Raw genomic sequence first — 24,786 nt, forward strand, 5'->3', positions numbered from 1 at the left:
CACAGGTTGTCCTTTCACTGGAGTCAACTGCAGTAGATCTCCAAAAACAATAATATGTTTTCCTCCAAATAAAACATCATAGTCTGTTCTAAGAATTTCTTGCATTCTCAAATGCACAAAAGCAAGCATTATATTTGACACCATGCTTACTTCATCAATGATAAGAAGTTTCATTTTCTTCAGGACTCTCGAAACTTCGGAACACACATCTCCAGATAGCTTGTGATATTGCAATTTGTTATCATGCTCCACTGGCAGCATCAGTAAACGATGTAAAGTAATCCCTTTAATGTTATGTGCTGCCAGCCCAGTTGGAGCAGTAACAACACAAGACAGCGGTGATTCAGTCCTTTTCTGCAGATAAGTTGCAAAGGCTTTAATCAGAAAACTTTTTCCAGTTCCCGCTTCTCCACTCACGTACAGTTGGACAGGCTTAAATGATGTACATGAGCACTCTTTTTCCTCATGACTGAATCCATGTTCAACCTGTTCTCTGACTTTGTCATATATCTGTTTCTGCTCAAGGTTTAGTTGTTTCACCAAATCTTCTAAGTTAACTTCATCATCTTGAGCTTGTTCCATAGCTCTTTCCACCTCATCCATGGCAGTAGCAGATTCATTTTGGATAATTGGTCCTCCTAGTAGATCCTGACTCAATGAAGCAGAACTCTGACTACCTTGAGATCTGTCTCTCGCAATCTCTGCAGCAATTGTGGCTTTTTGCTCTATTTCTTCATTCAACATTTGCAGATAATTTGGAAAAACAGGACATTCTATGGTATCCTTCGTTGCATTAAAGGAGTCTTCATAACAGAGAAAATCTCCAAGAAGTTCCTCTTCTTCACGCCATGGTTTAAACAGTTGCAAAAGAGCCAAATAATAAAATTCTCTTTTATCTGGATTATCACAACTCAATTTGCGATGATTAATCAAATGACCTTTTTTCTGTTTCACTAGACATCCTTCACATCCAATGACTCCATATATTCCATTATTGATATCTTCTCTGATGTTCCTCTTATAAATATATCTTTTCAGAACTTCATATAGACAAGCGTTCTCAAGGTGATGACTTCTATTTGGATAGTATGTATCCAACATGTTTGTCTTCAAAATATCTGTACTTTCTGGTTCTTTCTCCGCCAAATACTCTATCTCTTGTACAGATTTCAAAACTCGATTTCGTGTTGCAGCAAGACCTAGACTCACCCAAATGATTGTACTAGATTTGGCATAGAGACTTGCTGACGACAATCGATCAGAACATTCATATGCTCCAATTTCTCGATGCGACAACATCTTCAGACTGTAACTGTACAATTTCTTGCTTAGACTCTTTTGATGTGAAATGTCCTCCCACATTTCCTTCAGTTCCTTCAGTTCTGTCTTTTCTTTTTTTGTGATGTAAGACGTCACATATCGAGCTACAGCAATAGAGTTGTCAGCAACGAATTGAATATCCATGTTAGCATTCCACATGGACAAAATCACTGGATTGTAGTCGTTGATGTACTTGGACTCTTCGTCTCTTTTTAAATTGTATGTATTTTTTGGTGACTTCCTCATCGCAGTATGTCGCAGAGAAGACATTAAATTATTTACTCTTCCTTTAGAAATCACTGGTCGTGGAAAATCAAAACGACATTTTGTGTAGAACTTGTCCTTGTTTCTGAATTTTCGACGACAGTACTTTCCACAACGATGGGATTGAAAGCGTGAAACTTGTTGCCTCAAACTGTTTTCTTCCATAGTTTTCGGAACAGCACATGTTGAATACTCTTCAATGAAACTCATGACTGTCTCATCTGAATCTGTTCCAAATTTGGGCGCATCTTTAATCCATAACAACATATGTATGTGAGGAGCACCTCTCGCTTGATACTCCTTTCTCCAAAAGAAATCCAAAACCTCTCAAAGGGGAGGATTTTTTTTGTTGGTAATAAAAGACATCATAGCTTCAAATCTATGATTGAAATATCTGCATACATTCACTGGATCCAACACAGTTCTCCAGGTGTTTTGAATTCTATATTTTGTATATTAGCATTGGCCTCTCGTAGAAATTGAAGTAAGTCCTCCCATGCATACTCGGCACAGCTAAGAGTGAGGAACCATGTAGGAGTTCCTAAGTTTCTCAGCATACATTTCAATTCCCCATGGCGACGGTACCAATACTCATTTGTACCACGCTGACATGCCATGAGATTGATTAGATGAGATTCTAAAATATTATCTTGCAGATTCACTTTCTCCATAAAGTCCCTTGCCGAAACATTTTGTAGATGTGCTCCACTTTTCAGAATATGGTTTACTGCATAAGAAAGCCCAGACAAGTCACTTTCATACAGTAGATGAAACAAATAGGGAATGCATTGACGAAACCTTGCATCTTCAGCATATAATCTTACAGTTCGATATTCAGATGCAGGAATTTGAAGTGGTCGATCGTCATATCGTCCACCTCGACCTGTTGGAAATAGCTGTGGAAAACAACGAGCTTCCAAACTTTCTTCCCATACACTAATGGGACTTCCTTTTGCTGTTTTCATTTGAAACAATTCAATTGCATTCCCCATTACTTCTTTGGAATGCAAAGGATGAACAGTATAATGTTCATATATTTCTTCACTTCTAGACACATCAACTTTTTCAATTTGGCCACCTGAACAATCACTGTCTTCATCTGCAGCTGTTTCCTCTGCTGCAACACATACATCTTTGTAGTACTCATTGTTTTTGACTAAATACAACGTTGCCTTTTGACTTTCCTAACATCCACTAAATCTTGCCAGATATTTTTACTCTTTGTTGGAACCCCATTAACTAGAATAACTAAAGGTTCCTCTTCTACTTTTTCTATACCAATTGTATCAATATTTTTTTTGAAATCAAGAGGCAAATAAACAACTCTTCCCTTTAATCCTCTCTGCAAATCTGAAGGAGGCAATTTCCCTATCTTAGGCTCCATGCGAACAATTGCCTGAAAAGGGTGGACACATTGAATCAAAATAGACTCATATGTATTTAAATCCATCAATTCACGGGGAATGTCTACCAACTCCAGATTATTATGAACAGCTCTAGCAGGCATTCTGTTTTGATTTAATTTGTCATAACAATATTTACAAATACGCTGATCAGAACTCAAATCAAAAGAATTCTCCACCCACAAATAAGTTGCTAAATCTTTCCACTCATAATTATCCATCTTTTCACTTTTTGCATATAAATCAACTAACCTAGTCTGAATCTTATAATGACTTCGTCGACAACACACACAAGTAAAATTCGGCCTTTCACTTGATTTCACCTTAAACCTGATAAATTCCTGCTCAAACTTTTCTGTATTCAAAATCTGTACATTGTCTTCCACATTACCTTGAATTGCTGTCTCAATTTCTACACTGTCCTCTTGTTCACGAAAATAACAAATCTCAATTTCTTCACAAATCTTCTTCACATCTAATTCTGTTCCATGCAAAAGAGCACTGTTTAATTGTTTAAGCTTAAGTGCTGGACTTTTTGCATAATACAACATCCTCACTAATTTCCTCATTTTGGTATGATGCACTGCTAACATCCTAAAATGATGAAAAACACTCTGACAGACTTTTCTAGAAAGACAAGCCAGTGAATGGCCTTGCAAACCTGTGATTCCTCTCACTCTGCAAGGATCTAAGTCTTGCAACAACTTCACTTTCTGCTTTATACTTTTTTTACTATATGTACGTAAGAAATTACAAAACAAATCAATTGATTCCTGTCGCACACTACAAATACTACTACACTTCCAAGTGTACACTGGACCCTTAGTACGTCTCCCTAAAACTCCATCAGATAACACCCCTTCTGGTTCTCTAGACACAAGTTTCTCTTTTTCAATCGGACAACCGTCTTTCACTTCATACGCTCGACCACTGGTGTCAACTGCATGCACTAAATCATTCTCCTGGAAATAACTCTCCTCATTAAAAAATGGCTCACAACTTGAACTGTGCATCCATTCTCCAGAAAAAACTTTACAAAAATTAGTCCGATTAATTACTCTTTTTCATCTACTGTTTGATTTGAAAACATCAATTGTCTTGTTAAGTGTCCTAATTCTATTGATTATTAAAATAAATAATTTGTTCTTAACTTCAAAAACCTGCTCTCTGTTTACCTTTCCTAATGTCTTTTAACAAATTTAAAACCACTCTATTGCGAAACATTCGTCTACGAATGTCTCTAAACTGATTCTGCCTTCTATTCCTATACATAATATTCTCTCCTGCTCCAGTTTTAGGATTCTTTGAAGTTCTCTCCTTCCTATTCAATTTTACTCTCTCATTTTCTTTTTCTACATGGTGTCCATCATTTTTTTGGGATGTACATATGTTACGTTGTCTTACCAGGAGCTTTGTTCCTGTTTTTTGAAGTATCTGTTGTGGAAGAATGCTGTAATTCCGTTGCTGTTTTTGATTTTTCCCGGTTACGTTGTTTCTTTGTCCTTTCCTTTGTGGGCATCTTTGCTTTTTCTTCAAATAACGATTTCAATCTGTGTTAAAGAAAAACAGTAGCACATTATAGACCACTATTACCAAACAACAAAGCAATGACAAAAAGAAAACGATCTATACAGGGTTACAGATCAGGTGAGGATTCTCCAGTGGTGCACAAAAGGTGAGGCCTGTATTGAAAAGTATAGTGGAAGACAGCTCTGTCCACAAGTACAAAGAAGATCAGACCTATGTCTAAGTCCACTGCACTCTTATACACAGGCTTCACCACCTATGCTTCCCGAGAAAATATTGACTTATATAGTTATATAGAATTGTATTTTATAAAATTGTGAAGCTCCATGAGAAAGCGTTTGCCTCAGTCTTATTCCTGTTGTGAGGCAGGTGCAAGATTTTGCCTCAGTCTTATCCCTGCTGTGAGGCAGATGATTGTAAATAGGATCTGTGCTGTGTTTCCTAAATGTGATGTCAAAAACGATTTTGGAGAAAATGATTGGTTTTTACATTTTTGATTATAATGTGGCGCAGAGGTTTAAAAAGTGACGCATCTACCTACATGCATCAATTTTTAAATATGGAGCAAAAAGGTACTTGTTTGGGTTTTCCTGGGGAGCGTAGGTGGTGAAGCTTGTGTCTAAGAGTACAGTGGACTAGGCTTCATGAAGCATATACCTGTCTGCATTTTTAGACGCAGGTGTCAATTTGACTCTTTACAGTGATGTTAGCTGTGTTTTAAATCAGTGTAGGAAGCATATTGAGTTTGTTTGCTTAGAGGAATTGTATTTTGTAAAATTGTGAAGCTCCATGTGAAAGCGTTTGCCTCAGTCTTATTCCTGTTGTGAGGCAGGTGCAAGATTTTGCCTCAGTCTTATCCATGTTGTGAGACAGATGATTGTAAATATGATCTGTGCTGTATTTCCTAAATGTGATGTCAAAAACAATTTTGGGGAAAATAAATGGTTTTTACATTTTTGTCCCCTCTATTATTCGCGCTAGCCATTGAGTCACTTGCGGCTCATGCCCGGATGGGCCGAGCTTATGAAGGCCTATCGCTGAGATGTGAGTCCCATTACATTTCCCTCTATGCCGACAACTTTTTGATGTTTCTGGCGGATACCGGCGGGTCACTTCGTGGTGCCAGGAGCTTGCTCCGTGACTTTGGCCACCTCTCGGGACTGCGAGTCAATTGGGGAAAGTCTTGCCTTTTCCCGATAACACCGAAGGAGGACGAATCCCAGCCGGAGGAGAATCTTCGCTGGGAATACCATTGCCTCCCCTACCTGGGCACGCGTATCTTTCACTCTTCACTGGCCCTCTTAGAGGGCAACGTTAATAGAGCGATCGGGAATCTGCGGGTCTCCATGTGCTTCTGGCGGACGCTGCCCTTGTCGGTTGCGGGGCGGGTGGCGTTATTGAAAATGGTGGCGCTCCCCCGCTTACTGTATCTGTTCCGCACCTTACCGATCTGGGTTCCAGCAACGGTCTTCCGCAGACTCCGTTCTTTAACCTCTGGGTTCATCTGGGTATCGGGTAGGCGTCGCGTTACGCTGGCCACTTTGATGCGCCCTAGAGCGGATGGGGGGCTGGCGGTCCCGGATTTCTAATGGTATTACCTAGCGGCGCCACTACAGTGGCTTACCCAGGCGGTGGCTCGGGAATTCTGGGGTCCAGAGGGAATGCAGGGCAGGCTGTTTCCCAGGCACATCATCTCTTTTATAATCCTGGGCCAGAAGCTGGACCTAACTCAGCTCACACTTGAGGAGCGTACCCTCCGTAGTTGTTGGCTCCATTGCCACAGGCGCTCGGGTACCGCCAGCCCGTACGCCCCTGAAATTCCGTTGGGAATGTGCACGGCCCTCCCACATGGAGGAGACTGGTCGGCGCTGGCGACCTGGGAGGAACTGGGACTGCATATGATAGGAGACCTCTACGGCGAAGGTGCGCTGCTCACATTCCAAGAGTTGCAAGACTCTTATGACCTCCCGAGAGGAGACTACTTGCTCCACGCCGCTCTGGTGGCCAGTATTCAGAAGCACTGGAAGGGGGGGCTCGCCGAGCCACCGACATCAGCGGGCTGCCAGTACGTGGTCATGGCGGCCGGTACGCTCAAGGCCGTCACTTGCCTCTATCGGAGGCTCTCGACTGAAACCCTGCTGCCCATGGATGGCTTACGGGCCAAATGGGAACGCGATGTAGGGCGACCGATCCCCGAGACGACATGGCCGCAGTTGGTGCCTGGAAGGGCACTAGAAATGCCAGGTTCCAGCTGGTCCAGTTCTTTACGCTGCACCGCGCGTATCTGACGCCCGTTAAGGTTTCACAATATTTTGCGGGCGCATCATCACTCTGTCCGTGATGTGGGACGACCGGGGCTGACTTCGCACATATGTTTTGGTCCTGTGGTGGATTGACTGGTTACTGGGGAGCGGTGCTGGCTTGCCTGAATGCTGTCACGGACCAGCAGATAGCGGTGGATATGGGCACCTGCTTGTTGCTGTGGTTCCCTCACACTCCCCGCACACGGGTCACTAGCAAGTTCTATGATTTGGGCCTGATTTTAGCCAAAAGAGAGATCACCATGCACTGGAACCAAGGTCCCAGCTACCTGCGATGGAGGGCCACTCTTCAGCGCTGGGCGAGGCCTGAGTGTACACTTAGAATGCAACAGGCCAGGCGTTCGGACAACGATAGAGCCCTGGATGTAGCCAGAGCATGGGAGGCCTTGGTGGTGGCGCTCCAACACGACCTGAGGGCAGCTCAAGTGAGGAAGAGGAGGGGGCAGCAGCGCAGGACTAACACTCTAGAGGGTAACCGGCTTCCGAGAACACACATAACTAACGCACATACGGCATAGGCATTGGGGTGTCGGTCTCCTCGTCACGTTTGTTTGTATCTGGCAGCAAACTGGAGAGAGAATTTCCACTGGTAATATGCTTACTCAGGAGAGACGGAGGGCGCACTGACAGGGTTGGGGAGGGTGGCGGGCGGGGAAGTTTGTGGGTTTGTTCTGTAAATGGCATACATTACGAAATGCAATGTTATCCTGGATGGCCAATACCTGGCACTTCATCCTGCTACATGTATCACTTTCATTTTGGATTTGATTGCCAATAAAAATTGTTTTTACAAAAAAAAAAGGAATGTCTTTAGCTCATGCTAAAAGGACCATCTGTTAAAGATTGCACGAATCGCTATTAGCATGAGCTGAAAGCCATTTTGTACTTGGCAGCCATATTAGTTAGCCATGTGCTTGCCATGTGCTTTCTGCCTCTTCCAGAACCTTGCACATGATCAGAAAGACCTAGTTGTCAGAATGCACCTGCTCCTAGTATAGAACTGTCAGGCTATTCTTACTGATGTGCTCAGTTTAGTCTTCCCTCCCACTTTGTTGAGCAAGCAAATTTTGTATACCCATATTAGTCAATTTGCATGCTGGTTTGTGCCAGGACCTCTCCTTGGTTTTATGCTGGCTAATGTAACCTATGCATATATAAGGCCCCTGTTCTCTGTACTCCTTAGAATGCCTCCTACCGTGGCCTGAGGGTACTGTATGACACAGTCTCCCTCATTTGAGGTTAATAAATGAATTATTTTTATATTACAGCTTCCGTGCCAATTTCTTCTTTGCTGGTTAAAAGGACCAGGTGTATCAGTGAACGCCTTAGGAGGTTTATATTTCTTCACTAATTAGAATGGATGATTTAATTTCCTTCTTTTCCTGTCGGTCACCACCAAGTGCAAACTGGCATTGAGGGAAAGAAAAAAAATGAAGACTCTCATTCCTTGGGAGGAAACTCCCAGAGAGTAGGAGTCTTTTTTTTCTAAAGCAAACTCCCACTGTGGGAGATTCTTTCTAAAAACAAAAAAAGTTTAAACATTTTCTGAGCGACTGCAATAATCGATTGGTCTATCCACCAAACTATTTGCACATTGAAGGGCACCATCATGACATTGGTTCCTTTCGAGGTACAGAGATGACTGCTGGACCAACGGTCATCTCTAAATTTGGCAGAGAGTAGTATTTTAGGGTGGTGGAGGTAATGTACTCCACTACTGTGATTGGAGAAATGCCATTTGCCAATGCCTATATCACTATATCACGCCCTTTCTACTTATGATACCATTTTCAGTATCTCAGTTTACAGTATTTATATTGTTTCATTTTTTTATCCTGCCTAAATACATAAATGTTGATTTGTTTATTCATTCATAATTTTACTTAAATATAATTTGTATATTCATGTTCATAAAAATACTATGTTCATATATATTTTTATATACTCCTAAAACTCTGTGGACCCTATCACGATGTCAGTCGGCAAGTGTCTGGCCGGAACTGTAGTGGAAAGGGACCACCCAACAAGGAATAGGCAGTCCGGCTTCCATGATTATGATGTGACCGCCTTCATGGCTTTTGGGTAGTGTATATTTTCTATTGCACCATGCTGCAATAGAAAAAATACACTTTAAAAACATCCAAGCCCCATTGGGCAGGCACAATGTGGTGCCTGCTACACAGTGCATGGATGTTTGTGAGGGACATACAGGACCCCCCTGGGCCTCATAGCAGAGGCCGGTTGGAAACGGGAGCCCTGCTATGGACCCCCAAATTCACTTTCTGACAGACTTTCATTGTTGGAAAGACTGACACGGAAAGGCTGTTGGAAACAGACATCATAGTCCTTATGGCGGTGCCTGTGGATTATCTGTCTGATTGCCGATCCGGCGGGAGTGCCGATCCTGTCGGAGGTGCCTGTCTCTCCCTCAGCTTGCAGTGGTTAGACTGACTACATCATAATTTGGAGGTCGAACCACTGCTTCCGATGTTGGACAGACTGCCACTGACAGCTTGTCAGTGGCGATCCACTCGACAGCATAATGGGCCCCTTAGTAGTTGTTATATCTATCACTTTGCACAACCAGTGCTTCTGCTCCTAGTGAGGCAACAAATTTAGGACTGCTACTTAGCATGACAGATGGCAGAGGCTGCTTTGTATTACAACTGTTCTTTTCGGTTTTGGCCAAACCTATCTTTCTTTTCGAGACAGAATAGGTGTATGTTTAAAGTCCCTCTTTCCTATGTACAGCTATGCCCATATTTTTTTTTAAGTAGTCATTATTATATACTTCCTCATTAATAGTATCTTCTGACCTGGCATCATAATGGGGCACTATATAGTTTCTGTTTAGGTCTGGGTAAAATTTAAATCATGCTTGCTATGTGAAATTCCTGACATTAAGCCATTTCGTCCCTTTGTTTAACTAAGCACAGTGTGGTAAAGATTTAACACAATTGTTGCATTTACTGTAAAATTTACCACAAATGTACAGAAAGCACAGAATATGAGCAACAGTTGTTTGCGGTGCTTTTGTTTTTCTGCACATTTTTGCATAGAATATATTATCATGTTAAAAATTAAGGTGCAAGCGCATTTTGGACTAAAATATAGACAGATGGTTAATTATGCAGCTACCTACAGTTACCTCCCCTAAATACTCCTGCAATCCTGGCATACTACCGGTCTTTTCTCAATAATGTTAGGGATAGAAAAGGACTTGTAAGGAGCAGCTCTCTCCTCTTAATCAATCCTGCCCCAACAACCTCCCAGATGGAAACCCTGTCTGTGATGGACAACCTGTTGGAAAAGTTAGACCACCACACATGTGGAGGGAGGAGGGTCAGCAAGACCAACTCTTTTCTTTAAGGAGAAGCAGTTCTTCCAACAGCAGTCCCCTGTATGGGCATATTTATACCAGCTCTAGGCAAAACAGCAAAAACATGTAAATGACTCACTAACAAGCAGATCGATCCATGCTTAGATAGTGTTGAGAAATGTTACCAAGAAATGACAGAGATGCACCATAGACATCTTCATTGTTTGAGGAAGAGTTTGCAAGGTAACATGACTTGACCATGAAGATGATAGGGGTGATTACAGCAATATGCTAATATAATTCTTAAGAGCCAATACAAGCACCTGATCCTCTACAGGTACCCCAAACAAAGAGGCCAACTCCACCCACCCACAAACCTGACTGTCAATCCTCTTGCAAAATATATAAACCTACCGCTCTTCCAAAAAACAACGTTACCATTGTCACCTCCACCACTTCAACCAGCACCAAGCCAACCACCACCAACAAACGCACCATCATAAGCACATCACAAACAAAATTTGGAGCCACCCACAAACCTGGTTATCAATTCTCTTGCAAAATATATAAACCTACCCCTCTGCCAAAACCAACTTTACCATTGTCACCTCCACCACTTCAACCAGCACCAAGCCATCCACCACCAACAAATGCACCATCATAAGCACACTGCAAACAAATTTGGAGCCAGTTTTGAGTAGGCTGAGAAATAGAATAAATGCCAATTTAATACCAGCACTGGCACGGGGTGGTTCAGGGTATAGCCCTGCCACCTGTGAACTGCCATGGATCCGCTGCTAAATCAAATTATTATAGATGCAAAAATGTAATTTAGCAGTGTTCATGTAAACACTTTTGGGGGCCATTACAGTTTGTTACCTGCTATCTGCTTCCTGCTCGCTTCTGGGTTCTCCCTCCCGCCGCCGCCACTCCAGCATAGCGGCCGCCGAGCGGAGGAGTGGACTACTTCCCCCAGACTCCCCAGCGGCATCGTGGCCAGCCGCCAGCGGCCAATCACGCACCTGGAGGCGCTACAAAATCCCAGCTCAGTCCCGGTGAAGCGGGGGCTGCCTAAGCACTTTTGGGGGTCATTACAGTTTGTTACCTGCTATCTGCTTCCTGCTCGCTTCTGGGTTCTCCCTCCCACCACCGCCACTCCAGCATAGCAACCGCCGAGCGGAGGAGAGGACTACCTCCCCCAGACTCCCCAGCGGCATCGTGACCAGCCGCCATCCGCCAATCATGCACCTGGAGGCGCTGCAAAATCCCAGCTCAGTCCCCATGTCGCGGGACGCGCGCGGGGGCATCGCCGGGAGAAGCCCAGGACAAGGGCCGGACAGTGTGGTACTGAAAATTCTGGACTCGTGTAATAAACTTTGTCGTAGCATGACGATTTTTATATCAAAAGACCGAGAATGGCTAGTACACTATGTACAAGCATTTTCCTCATATTCCAGTAACGATTTCACCTCGAAATCGTCATTTTCGTCCTGAACCCTTGGCTTCCATTATGTGTACAGCAGCCATTTTGTGAGTTGCCCTCACATAGGCTTATAACTACAGCCAAATTCGATTCCAAAGGACACGTACACCTTAATTGACTTCTCTGTGACCTGGGCAAGCTGAAACCATTGCCCCAGGCCGAACCTGCCCGGCCAGTTCCTTTCCCAGTGGCCGAGCGAGATAGCATCAAGGCACAACATGCCATAAACCTTTTCATCGCACACACCCTGTCTTATCTTACTCACACCTGTGTCTGCTCCCTTCTTTATGGCCTGTTTACGATGGGGATGTGCCAGGTTTTTATTATGGGTTTCTGCAGCTTGTGTAAGAAGGAATGTTGGGTTTTTGCATGTTTGCAAAAGCTAGAACTGCCCCTTTCTTTTTTTGTACTGAGTCATGTAACGTCAAAAACATATAAAAGGCCTCTGTCCTCTTTGTTCCTCAGACAACCTCATCCACTTGCTACGGCTTCTGGGTGATGTGGCCTCACTATGTTAAGTTTAATAAAGATGTCTTTTCATATTACAGCTTTTGTACCAAGTTTTTGTTATATTAGTAAGTATTCCCTGAGAACGAAAATTACCGAGTTCTTCAACCGTCTGTGGCAGTCCGGGGCTGGACGAGGCTGGGCTGGGCCATGGACTTTGGTTTGTGGACATTGTAGCTAAGCTCTATCACCCCGACAAAGTGAGACTTTTTAATTACTTTGTGCATGTTCGTTTTAATGTGTGAATTATAAGGTCATAGGACAAGGAGTTGAAATAACCCCTTTATTACTGTAGTTTGGTCTTCGTGCTGGTTTCTGTTCCCATAACCGAACTTTTTAGAAATAATTGACAGTGCTAATAATGTCGAAAGCTAAAGCTGTTAAACCCCCCCTGTATCAGCCACGTTAGACAACTACCTTGTGAATGTTGTGAACAAAATCAATAGTGAACGACGTAAATCGTTAGGCCGGGGACCTCCTCTGTCTCACCGCCTATATCGCCTATTTTACTGTCTGTATCCCCACCGGATGATAGTTGTGATCCTGATCAATCTGACTTATTAAATATGGAAGATCCAGTCCATCCATTTATAGAACCAGTGCTTAATCAGGACAAACCGGGTGCTTCTCATGATTCTCCAGCTCAGCGCTCCCCGGCCCTGAGAATACAGAGAGTACTGAGATCGCGTAAGAACACACAAATCAAACGGGGGGGCCGTAACAATAAAAGAGCAGAATCGCCACCCATTAGTGTTGGAAGTGCTACCGAGCCAGCAGTTAACAATGCCACAGTTAAAATAGACACGGAGCAATTAGATCTCTTGATTGGTATTATAGACGCAAACATTGCCAAGTTAGTTAAACCTCTAATGGCTAAACTTTCTGCGGAAGTAGTGAGACTAGATGGCTTTCTGGGACCCCACATTGATATAACTGAAAGTGATAAAGCTGCTGAAAAGGGTTCTGGGGTTAATAATAATGAGACCTTTAAGTTTCCCAATGGGGTATCTCGTACAGTTGAACCAGCAGCACCTGTAGTCCCGGAAACTGCGCGTAAAAACCCATCACCAGCAACAGGCCCAGAGAGAAAGATAGGGCAAGCAGAAGTGAAGAATAGTTGCCTGGTTAATTCACAACCAGATTTACCACCGGAATGTGCACCGTTTGTGGCAGTCCTAACTAATGTTCCACCTGCAAGAGAGATTGGCCACTCAAACAAGCCAGAACCCCACGATTCCCTGAAGAACAAAACTGTGTCATGGCTTAATCGAGAGTGTGGGTTTCCAGTGGCATTATCACACCAGATCTTAACTACTAGAAGAGTCACCTGGATAGGCAGATCTCCTAAGAATATTAGTGGCGACTGTGTCATTATTAATTTTAGAAATCCACATCTTGCCAATACTGCATTGTTAAGAGCCACCTCTCTACCCCATAACGACCAGGGTATTACACTTCGACCACTGGGATATATTTACAGGCATTTAACCCAGCAGCCCCTTAATGATTCCTTTAAGGGCAGAGGTAACGGCACTGATGGGTTGCCACATTCAACCGTTATCAACCCCTGAGTGGTCTAGACTCTAATGATTGACTTGAACTTGGCCGGGTCCACTCTCCACCTGGAGTAGAAGCTTGTTTACCGGTTGTGGGGGCGGAGGTCGGAAAAGCAGGAAACTCAGTGAGTGCACGTGGGGGTGGCAATTTCAACATCACAGACATTCTGGAGGATGTACAAGGTGGCTGTAGTGATGGCATGGTGATAGCTAAGGTCCCTCGTCCAGGAACCAGGGGCATATTATCAAGGGATTTATCTCCGCTTTTTTTGCTTTAAAAGCCAAGAAAGCGGAGATAAAATTATCTCCCTATTACCTAGCTGTCGCTAACACCAGTTAGCGACAGCTAGTAGGAGATAGCGACCATCTTGGGCCCCTCTTTGCATGTCAGAGATATTAATCACTAATGACATGCAAAGTGGGTGTGCCAAGATGTTAGCGACTGGAAACAGTCGCTAACATCGCTATCTCCTATTACCAACTTTTGGAGATATTCGCGCTAAGCGCGAATATCTCCAAAAGCTAACACCTGGCCTGAGCAGTTCTTACCCATGTTATCCATTGGGAGGTGGATAACATGGCTAAGAGCATTAGCTCGGTAATGCATGAACATCGCTGACTTTACAGCGATATTCATGCATTTCGGCCGATTTTTATCGCTTAGGAGATAAACCTTGATAATAGCAAGGCTCCTAAGTAATAAAAATCGCCGCAACACGGCGATAAAATTATTGCCGCTAAGCCAACATAGCGATAATTATCGCTAGTTGTTGGTAATATGCCTGCAGGTTCCTTAGCTGGAACATTGCCGGGTTAAACAGTAAGGCAAATGACGCCAAGTGGAGGGACTGTCTTACTGACTGTGATATTATCGGGCTCCAGGAAACTTGGGACACAAAAAATACCTTTCTTTTGGATGGGTATGCGGCTTTTTGGTCGCCAGCAGTCGCTTCTCCTATGGGGAGGGCGAAGGGCGGACTCTTAACCCTTATCTCACTAAAACTTGAGGGCACTTACACCAAAGTGGAGACAGGTACACCATACTGCTTGGCTGTGGAAATCTTAACCAAAACCACCAGTAACTGGCTCATTGTTAATTTCTACAACTCCTTTGATAAGGCCTTTTTTAATGAACATCTAGTCAGTTTATATGACTTCTTAGAATTGTATAATGTTGATAGCACAAATTGTTATTCGGTTATAGTGCTTGGAGATTTTAATGTTCACAGTTGCAAGGGTAATTGTTATGTCTGGGACAGTTTAGGACCAGCTAACCAAGATAGCATTCATTTTGAGCATTCCCCTCAGGGATCGTATTTAGAAGAATTGGTGGCTGGAAACGATCTGATCTACCCTACCCAATTTAGAGGGGACGTTCCAACTTTTAAAGGCAAAGGCTCTGGGTCAACTATTGATTATATCTTCGTCAGCCTAACTGTGGCAAATAGGGTTTGCCAGTATAATGTTTCCTGGTCCTCATATGGGGATCATTACCCTGTAAGGCTGACCTTGATAGATGACCTAAAGAAAAGAGATAAAACTAATTTGACAACTGGAATGTTAGATTTAAGACCCACTGATCAAGCACGACATTTGAAATGATGCCGGGTGGTGCCTAAGGATTTTGTGGACAATTTGCTGGCAAAGGTTGGGCAAGATATGTCTACCTGTTTAACAGATGGTATTGTCGGTGAAGAAGTCCTTATGGCCTACAGTAGAATTTGCACCCAGATCGATAGTGATCTCAAAAAAGTAGTTAAGGCGCAATCTAGGAATGGGGAGAAATGGTTTGACTACAATTGTTCAATAGCCCATCGGATGCTGATGGTAGCGTTGAAATCCAACCCTCCGGATAAAGCGGAAGTAGCTGTCCTTAGGAATTCATACAAATTGGCACAAAAAAGCGGAAAAATGAAATTAGGGAGGAGGCCTGGAATGAGCTTTTATCCATTGATGTAATTAAAAATAGCGCCAAATTTTGGTCTGTGGTTAATAAGCCTTTTTTCCAGGACAAAAGCAACAATGAGCTTGATTGTGGTATCCAGGAACACGGCTGGTACAGTCATTTTAAACATGTCTATGATAGGGAAGGGATGCTGGCAGGTCCAGTCCTAAATATGGTAAAATACTCACTGTCATTTACAGAGCTAGAGGTAACGCAAGCTATAATGCAAATGACGAGTAATACGGCTCCGGGACCAGACGGAGTCCCGGCAGACCTTTTTAAAGCAGATGTAAAGACCTGGACAAAGATATTGTATAATGTCTTTGTCAACGCTTGTCATTTGGGCCTGCCTCCTACATGGGCAAGATCTGTCATTATACCAATATATAAGAAAGGGAATAGAGGTGACCCGAGTTGCTATCGCCGATATCCTTAATTGACTCCTCAGTAAAAGTACTTGGCAGGGTGGTTCTAAGCCAATTGACTGGATGACTCGAGGAAACGGTAACGGTTTCTGTAGCCCAGTATGGCTTCAGAAAAGGGATGGGTACAATAGATCAATGCCTAAACCTGCAACTATTGATAGGCAAATACACAGTGGCAAAGAAGGGAGCATTATTTTTGACCTTCATGGACCTGTCCTTGGCCTTTGACCGAGTAAACAGGTCAAAGCTGTGGTCCAATCTTCTAACTCTATGCGTAGACAAAAACATTGTCTATTTTTTAGCGGACCTGCATAGGGATTTATCTGCAACGGTGAGGTATGACCAGCAGGGCAATTGTACGGAAGGTATACCCATTTCAAATGGAGTCAGGCAGGGGTGCATCTTGGCGCCCCTGCTCTTTACATTATATATCAACAACTTAGATACCACCCTAACTTCCTCCTGTAAAGATATTCCCTGTGCAGGGAAACGCTTGATTCCCGCACTTTTATATGCGGACGACGCCGCCCTCTTAGCGAGAACGGCAGTGGGACTACAGTCATTGTTAGATTCTTTTTCGGCCTTTATTAAGTCACTAGACTTAAGTGTAAACTTTTCAAAATCACATTTTATTCTTATTATTATTATTATTGTGTCTTTTGTAGAGCGCGCAGCTACCCCCAACGGGGTGTCCCGACGCTAAATGATTAACAGCTAGTCCCTTCAGGCATAGAGTTATAGACAAAAGAGGTGGGTTTTCAGAGCCCGACGGAATTCAGGTTCAGATTTGATCGAGCGAAGGCCCATAGGCAGCTTATTCCAGCGTTGGGCAGCTCCCAGCTCGAATGTTTTCCCTCCGGAATGGGACTTTTTAAATCTAGGGATGGCCAATAGATGTTTAAAATTAGAGCGAAGAGCTCTTACGTTACAGTAAGGACGGAGGACGGTTCTGAGGTGGGCAGACCCTTTGCCCTCAGTAGCGCGATAGGCTAGTATCATGGCTTTAAACTCAATTTGTTTATTCATAGGCAGCCAATGCAATTCACGGAGGTAGGGAGAAATGTGCTGCCTGCGTGGAAGACCTCCAATAAGACGAGCCGCAGCATTTTGGACCGTTTGAAGTTTATGGCAGAGGCCGGAGGATAAACCTAAATAAAGTCCATTCGCATAGTCCAAATGCGAGATAATTAGTGCATGAACAATCGTCTTTCTATTTGCACTAGGCAAGTAATTTATGAGTTTTTTTAACGTTTTGATCTTAGTAAAACATGCTGCAGAGACTGATTGGACCTGATTGGACATATAATGGCCATTGGTCAGAAATCCCTAAAGGTCAAAACTCTTTATTGCGAGGGACATATACTAACCAGGGTCTCGTCGTTCCCATATCTAGGAGTATTATTCGACGTTCAAGGTACCTGGGGAACCCAAATTACAACGAAAAAAACTGTTTTGATCAGAGCCACATCTGCTGTGTTGGGTTTTGCCAGGAAGTTAGGAGCCAGGCCAATGAAGGCCCTAATTCAGAGCAAAGTGTATATCACTAGCCATGTATGGGGCCAATTTGTGGGGTATTAAAAACACGAAGGCTATACAGATTGTCGAAGACAGGTTTTTAAAGAACCTTCTAACTGTCCCTAAAACAACAGCCAATTACATTGTCCATCAGGAATGTGGAATTGGCTTTGTTAAAGACGCAATTGCCGTGGCACCTCTACAGAAATGAATAGCTACTTGGCTAAACCCTGATTTAGTGCTAAACCATGATATCTTGAAAGATTGCATGTCACTCGATCGTGGGTTGTGTATACCCTGGCTCAAATACGTTCAAAAGCTATCAGTTAAGCTGGGTAGACCAGAATTATATGACTCCCCAGAAACATTAGAGAAGGGAGATATATAATGGTCCAAGGAAACATATCTGCGCTTAGCTACCACGGACAGAGAAGAGAGAGAGCTGGTAAAGGTGACAGTAAGGGCCCACCAGCTATGCAAAACAACACTATCCATGGAACCATATTTAGGGTATGTCACAAACAACAATCACCGTTTCTTATTGATCAGATTCAGACTTAATCAATTTCATTTTCTTCTTGGTGAACAGAAAGGTTGGAAGAAGGTAGATGATCTTGGGCCCTGTACCTGCGATAGCTTTTCGGGACAGGATATCATACACTTCTTTTTTTTCTGTGAGTACCTTACTGTCATTAGGAAACGTTTTATTTTTCCAATTTTAATTAACAAAGGTTTTATACAAGTGAGACCTGCCTTTCTCTATTTGCAAATGTTGACAGATGTATGGGAAACTTTTAACATTGCTAATTTTTTATCTGCAGCTGTGAGAACCCTGAGGAAAATAACTTAATATTTTATAATCATGTATATTTGTACCATTGTGTTAAAATGAAATGAGTTTGTACTATTTTCATCCATTGATTGTATATGTATTTATGAGCTTTGATTGGGTTTTATACATTAGGGATTTACAGTTGCTGACATATTCTGTTTTTTAGAATGCTTTTATGGTTTGCACATAAACCGAATAAAGATATTTGTCTGACTGACTTTCATGTTTACATGAACTCTGCACTGCACAGGTCAGCCCTCTCAGACTTTCCACCAGGGTCCTGATGACAGAAGGATGGGGAGGCGGCTGAACGATCATCCAGCTACAGAGTGTTGTTTAAAAACTAAGGGGCACATGCATCATTGAAAATTGCATTCGCAAAAGGTGAGAATGCGCAAAATTCGCCCGTTTGCGAATGCAATTTCATCATTTGGGATGCATCATGATCTTTTATACTTTTCGCAATTTAAGAATTCGCAAAATTGCGATTTCTTAAATTGCGATTGCATTTAAGGAATCTCAAATTGAGATTCCTTAAATGTAATGCATCAAACGTAAAAAATTTGCGATTTCGCTAATAAGGGGAGCAAATTACCATGAAGTTGGCCTTCATGGTAATTTACGAAAACTTTGAAAAATGCACTAAAGTGCATTTTTCAAAGTTCCATTTTACACACACACATGCCCTTGGGGCATGTGTGTGTCCAAGATGTACTTATAGGCAGATTTCAGGGGTGCAACAGGGTGTCCTTTTGACACCCTGGCACCCTTGAAATTGCATTCTCAATTTGCGATTCTCTAATTGAGAATCGCAAATTGAGAATGTCTTCCCATTCATTCCTATGGGCCTCTAGGCCCATAGGAATGAATGGGGAGGTATTCCTTAATTGCGATTCGCAATTTGCAAATCGCAATTAAGGAATTTTAAGAATTCACTATTTTTTTAGCGATTTCTTCATGAATAGGGGCACATGCATCATTGAAAATTGCATTCGCAAAAGGTGCGAATTCGCAAAATTCGCCCGTTTGCGAATGCAATTTCATCATTTGAGATGCATCATAATCTTTTTTACTTTTCGCAATTTAAGAATTCGCAAAATTGCAATTTCTTAAATTGCGATTGCATTTAAGGAATCTCAAATTGAGATTCCTTAAATGCAATGCATCAAACTTAAAAAATTTGCGATTTCGCTAATAAGGGGAGCAAATTACCATTAAGTTGACCTTCACTGTAATTTGCGAAAACTTTGAAAAATGCACTAACGTGCATTTTTCAAAGTTCCATTTTACACACACACATGCCCTTGGGGCATGTGTGTGTGCAAGATGTACTTATAGGCAGATTTCAGGGGTGCAACAGGGTGTCCTTTTGACACCATGGCACCCTTGAAATTGCATTCTCAATTTGCGATTCTCTAATTGAGAATCGCAAATTGAGAATGTATTCCTTAATTGCGATTCGCAATTTGCGAGTCGCAATTAAGGAATTTTAAGAAATCGCTATTTTTTTAGCGATTTCTTCATGCATAGCCTTTTGCAATTCCTTATTAGCGAATCCTTATTTTTTGCTAATAAGGAATCGCAAATGGCATTGTTGATGCATGTGGGACATAGCCTTTTGCAATTCCTTATTAGCGAATCCTTATTTTTCGCTAATAAGGAATCGCAAATGGCATTGTTGATGCATGTGGGCCTAAGATCCCCTAACACAGGCACAATCCTTTTTATTAGGCAGACATACTGTGCATGCCTCAGGCAGCACAGTACATCTTCTACAATGGGGCTTTCAGGGAGCACATTAGTGCATCCCTGAGATCAATGAGGAGACAGACAGAGCAGTAGGGGCAGGATCCCTCGAACTATCCCATCTTCTATTAGGGCTGTGCTTCCAGTCCCATCGGCAAACTGGGAGAGGGATTCAGGTGGCTCTTCCTCTTAAACCTTGCTCTACCGTTCTGTCTGGCTCCTCGTCAGAAATCATGACTTGCTGGTTCCAATGCCCAGCTCCAGATTCCTGCTTTTCTGCTGCTGTAGAAACTCTGAGTTCCCAGCAAAGGAAGACATGTAGATTTAAAAAAATCGGTGTTGTTTTTCTGTGCATGTGTGAGTAAAATTGTGCTTTGAGTAATTGAGAAAGAATGAGATTGAGTGAGAGCGTGCACTATTTTAAGGTTTTTGAGAGTTTCAATGTGATTGAAAGAATTACTATCAATCAATGAATAAGAGGGAGTATGAATAAGTGGAAGCAAGGGAGTGAGTAAAGGAGTGTGAATGAGTTAGAATGAGCGAATATGGGGGAGATTGTGACAATGAGTGGGAATGAGCCTGGGGTGTCTCTATCAATGGAGCAGCAGGTACATTTGAACCTGAACACAGAGGCCCTGGTGTAATTGCTCCTGCTGCACTATTAAAGAATAACACCCGTGTGTGCAAAGTGCATTTGTGAGTGAGAAACAGTCAGGGTAAGTGTATAGGTACATTTGTATGTGGGGCAACCAAGCCAAATTATTCTGAAAACAATGAGGTGAATCATTAGAAAGTATTACGCACCATGCACCGACACCTTCAGGGATCACCAGCCACCACTGCATTGGCAAAGCCGATAGACCTCACCTTTGAAGCCTAGGACCTTCTCCAAGTGTTTTAGTAATATGTTGCTGCATATACTTGCCATACTTTATGTAAAAAACGTCTTTGAATTTGTTAACATTTGTAAACTCTTGTTGCTTTGATGCAATTTCGAATTGTATTTGAAATAACTATAAGTAATATTGGTAAATCCAGAAGGTATTTGCTCTAAACGATTGTGCTACAAGGTTTTCTAAAGCTTGCACGGTACATATGGCTAAGGTGCATTTATGTTTCTCGTTGTGGGAGGGTGTTCCAAAAGTGGTAGGGAGAGTGTTGGATAACGTAGGGGTTAAAATTACTATTCCAACCCCAGAGGATGCAACAGTAGGGAAAGTGGTGGATAGCGTAGGGGTGAAAATTACTATTCCAACTCCAGAGGGTCATCAGTAGGGAAAGTGTTGGATAGCATAGGGGTCAAAACAACTTACTAATAATTGAAATATTATTTTTTCTCTAAAAAATAGCAATTTAATTATTAATTTGCAACAAATTCATTAACAATACCAAGGAATAATTAAACAAAACTACCATTTAATAATTAATCAACAATTAAAATAAATATATTTATATATTAATTATTACAAATATCTTAACAAATAAAATAATAATAAAATATATATATAGCAAAGAACAATAATTATTAGAAACATTTAGCAATGAATAATTCATTGACTATAATTTATTGATTAACACAAATACATTTAAAAAAAGAAAATGTAGTTACCAATTAAGAATTAATTACCAATTCATTAAAAAAATAAAATAATTATTAAACATTTATGACCAATTAATAATTGATTAACAATTTAATAATAAATACTCAACACTAGTTTTCGTTTTTACTTAATTACAATTAGATTACTTCCCACCCTATTACCCTATAACCTCACAACACACATCATTAATACATTAATACACTTAATATAATTACCAATTAATCAATTAATCAAAATTAATAACCAATTAAACAAATTCATTACCAATTATTAATTAATTAAGAATAAATAATTATCAATACCAATAAATGGTATTGTCTTAGGGGTTGGAAATATGGCACGGGAAAGAAATCGACATCCTAAATAAATTACAGATCAGAGTATATAAATCTGTGTTTAATCTTTTTAAAGGATCGTCCCCAGCACAAATACGCCTGGAATTTGGGTTACAAAATCAAGTCTACCAGAGGAAAGTTATCTTTGCAAAATGGTGCTGGAAACTTAGAGCATCAGAAATAGGATCACTAAACAACCTATGTTGGCTGGAAATCAAGAAACAATATGATGAAAAAGAACCAAACACTTGGGGCACTTATTTGGGAACCGCCCTGGAGTCACTAAAAATCGAGAAGGTTTGGAACAGCCAGTTGGAACGAACATCTTTCAATAAAGTTTGCAAACTAAATGCAAAGTCACTATATTTGGTAGAAGACAAAAGGATTTTGGCCAAACGCCGTCATGCTTGGTCCGTAATCAATTCATACAAAAGATTAAAACCACAATTTTACCTTGAAGCTCACTTTCGGCTATCGCTAAAAATAAAATTCATGGCATATAGACTGGGTGATCATTGCTCAAAAGACCTAATTCCAACTTGGAAAAGTAAGCAGCAAGAAAAGACATGCCGCCTTTGTGGGTACCACACAGAAAGTTTGTACCATTTAATGTGCACGTGCGAGACAGTAAAAAACAAAAGAAGATATTTGTTGAAATCAGTTCTAAACGTTTTAAGAATTCGCACCTGCAGTCAGGCAGTCACTAGCTGGTTGGGTGCATCATCGAACATCCTTATATGCTGCGGAGTAAAATTCATGTCTCTGGTAGAGACTTTACTCTCGAAAAGCAAAACAGATTAAACTCGGGTGATCTTCTTTTAGGAATTGTAAATTTTAAGAACACAAATTGTATCTTGTTTTTATACCGATGGTCATTTTTATATATGTATACCTTAAGGTTGTGATAAACCAAATAAAGTTAATTTTTGACTGACTGTAAATACCAATAAATGAAAATAAATATTTACATATTTACAATTAAATTACCTTCCACCCAATTCCCCTATAAACCCACAACCCACTACATAACTTAAACGCAAAAATGAATTAGAATTAATTTATAATTCCTAAAAATGTATATTTAATTTAGTATAATTAAATTACTTCCCACTCTATTCCCCTATAAACCCACAACCCGCTCCGGTACTAAAACACAAAATTGACTTAAAAAAACATTATTAACATATACAAATAGTAGACATATAATTTAAAATAAGTAGAATACTTGTAAAAAACATATAACACATACATATTAAATACATAATAAAATACATAACAATAATATAAATATTGATATTAGCAACATTGAGATTAGTAACATCGATATATTTGATATCGATATTACTAACTTCGATATTACTTACATCGATATAAAAAAATTCGATATAACTTACCTTACGGTCGATATTCTGTCCAACGATATTCTTGACCTCGATATTCTTTACCTTTCATATTTCCAACTCAATATTTCTGTAGGTCGATATTTAGGATTCGATATTAAGACTGTGCACCTCCCTGATTGTCGATCCGGGGAATCAAGGTGCCACTGCAGCCCTTTAGAAATGGATCTGCAGTTTTCATTCTCCAGCGAAGTTGATACAAAAGTCATTTAGATCATATCTACCCTAAGGAACCAGATCCTAATATCCCCTGCTTCTTTTAAAGTCAAGCACAAAGAGAAAAACACATGTGGGAGACAGTATGATGAAGTGCGTGGAGGAGGTGGATCAAAAGATGATTGGGGTCAGAGGAATCAACACGAGGAAGAGAAAAGCAACAAGAGGATGTGGGCAGGGAAGCAAACTAAATGGGAGAGAAAGAAATTTGGATAGTGGGGGAGCTACAGTGACAGAGAGAAGAATGAAAGTCAGCAAAGAAGAAGCACATGGGCAAGAGAGAGAGAGTGCATAATGGAGCACAATTGGGGAAGACAGACACTCTAGAGAGACGGCTGAGAAACACATGGACTTTCTTGGAGTGCCTAAACAAAAAGAAAGAAATCAGCTTCTTAAAATGAGCAGTAGAGATAAGTAAAGCTCCCATGCTCCAGGGGATGCACAAACGCAAGAAGAGGAGGAAAAGACCACATAAGGTAATGAATGTGAAGCTAGCAGATAAGGGTGACAGTGAGGCCAACCAATTGTAAGCAATGGACAGACTCTATGCCCACTTTAAGCTAATAATAAGTCTGACAAACGACAGTGCATGCAATGTTTAGTAAGCGAGATCAAATGATTTCCATTGAAAAATTCTCTACTCTATCCACAACCAACACACTTAAACATACATTTAAATAACAATTATATGTACCAATTGTGTATGAATGTCAACTGTGACAAATGTTGGAGTAAAATCTTATTTAAAAGTCAACTAAACTCTTACAAACATTGTATTTGTTAACTTTCTCAGTTTCATAATTTAACTCTATGAGAAGGAATTGTAAAACAACATCTATGTACTATCATGTGAACATTGCATTTAGAAAAAGTTAGAATTGCAAAACATTTAAAATACAATTTTTAAAGTGTCTACATGTTTTCTATTAGATTAAGAAAGCATACTTATCATAAAAAAATGAAATGTGATTGTTACCATCGTAGGGTTTGGGAAAAGGGGAAATAATTCAGAACAGAAATGTCGACATGGAGGGTGGTTGGCAAACAGGTCAGGAAATGTCCCTGACGATG

This window comes from Lissotriton helveticus, chromosome 2_1, assembly GCF_964261635.1.
Source record: "Lissotriton helveticus chromosome 2_1, aLisHel1.1, whole genome shotgun sequence".
Taxonomy (NCBI): domain Eukaryota; kingdom Metazoa; phylum Chordata; class Amphibia; order Caudata; family Salamandridae; genus Lissotriton; species Lissotriton helveticus.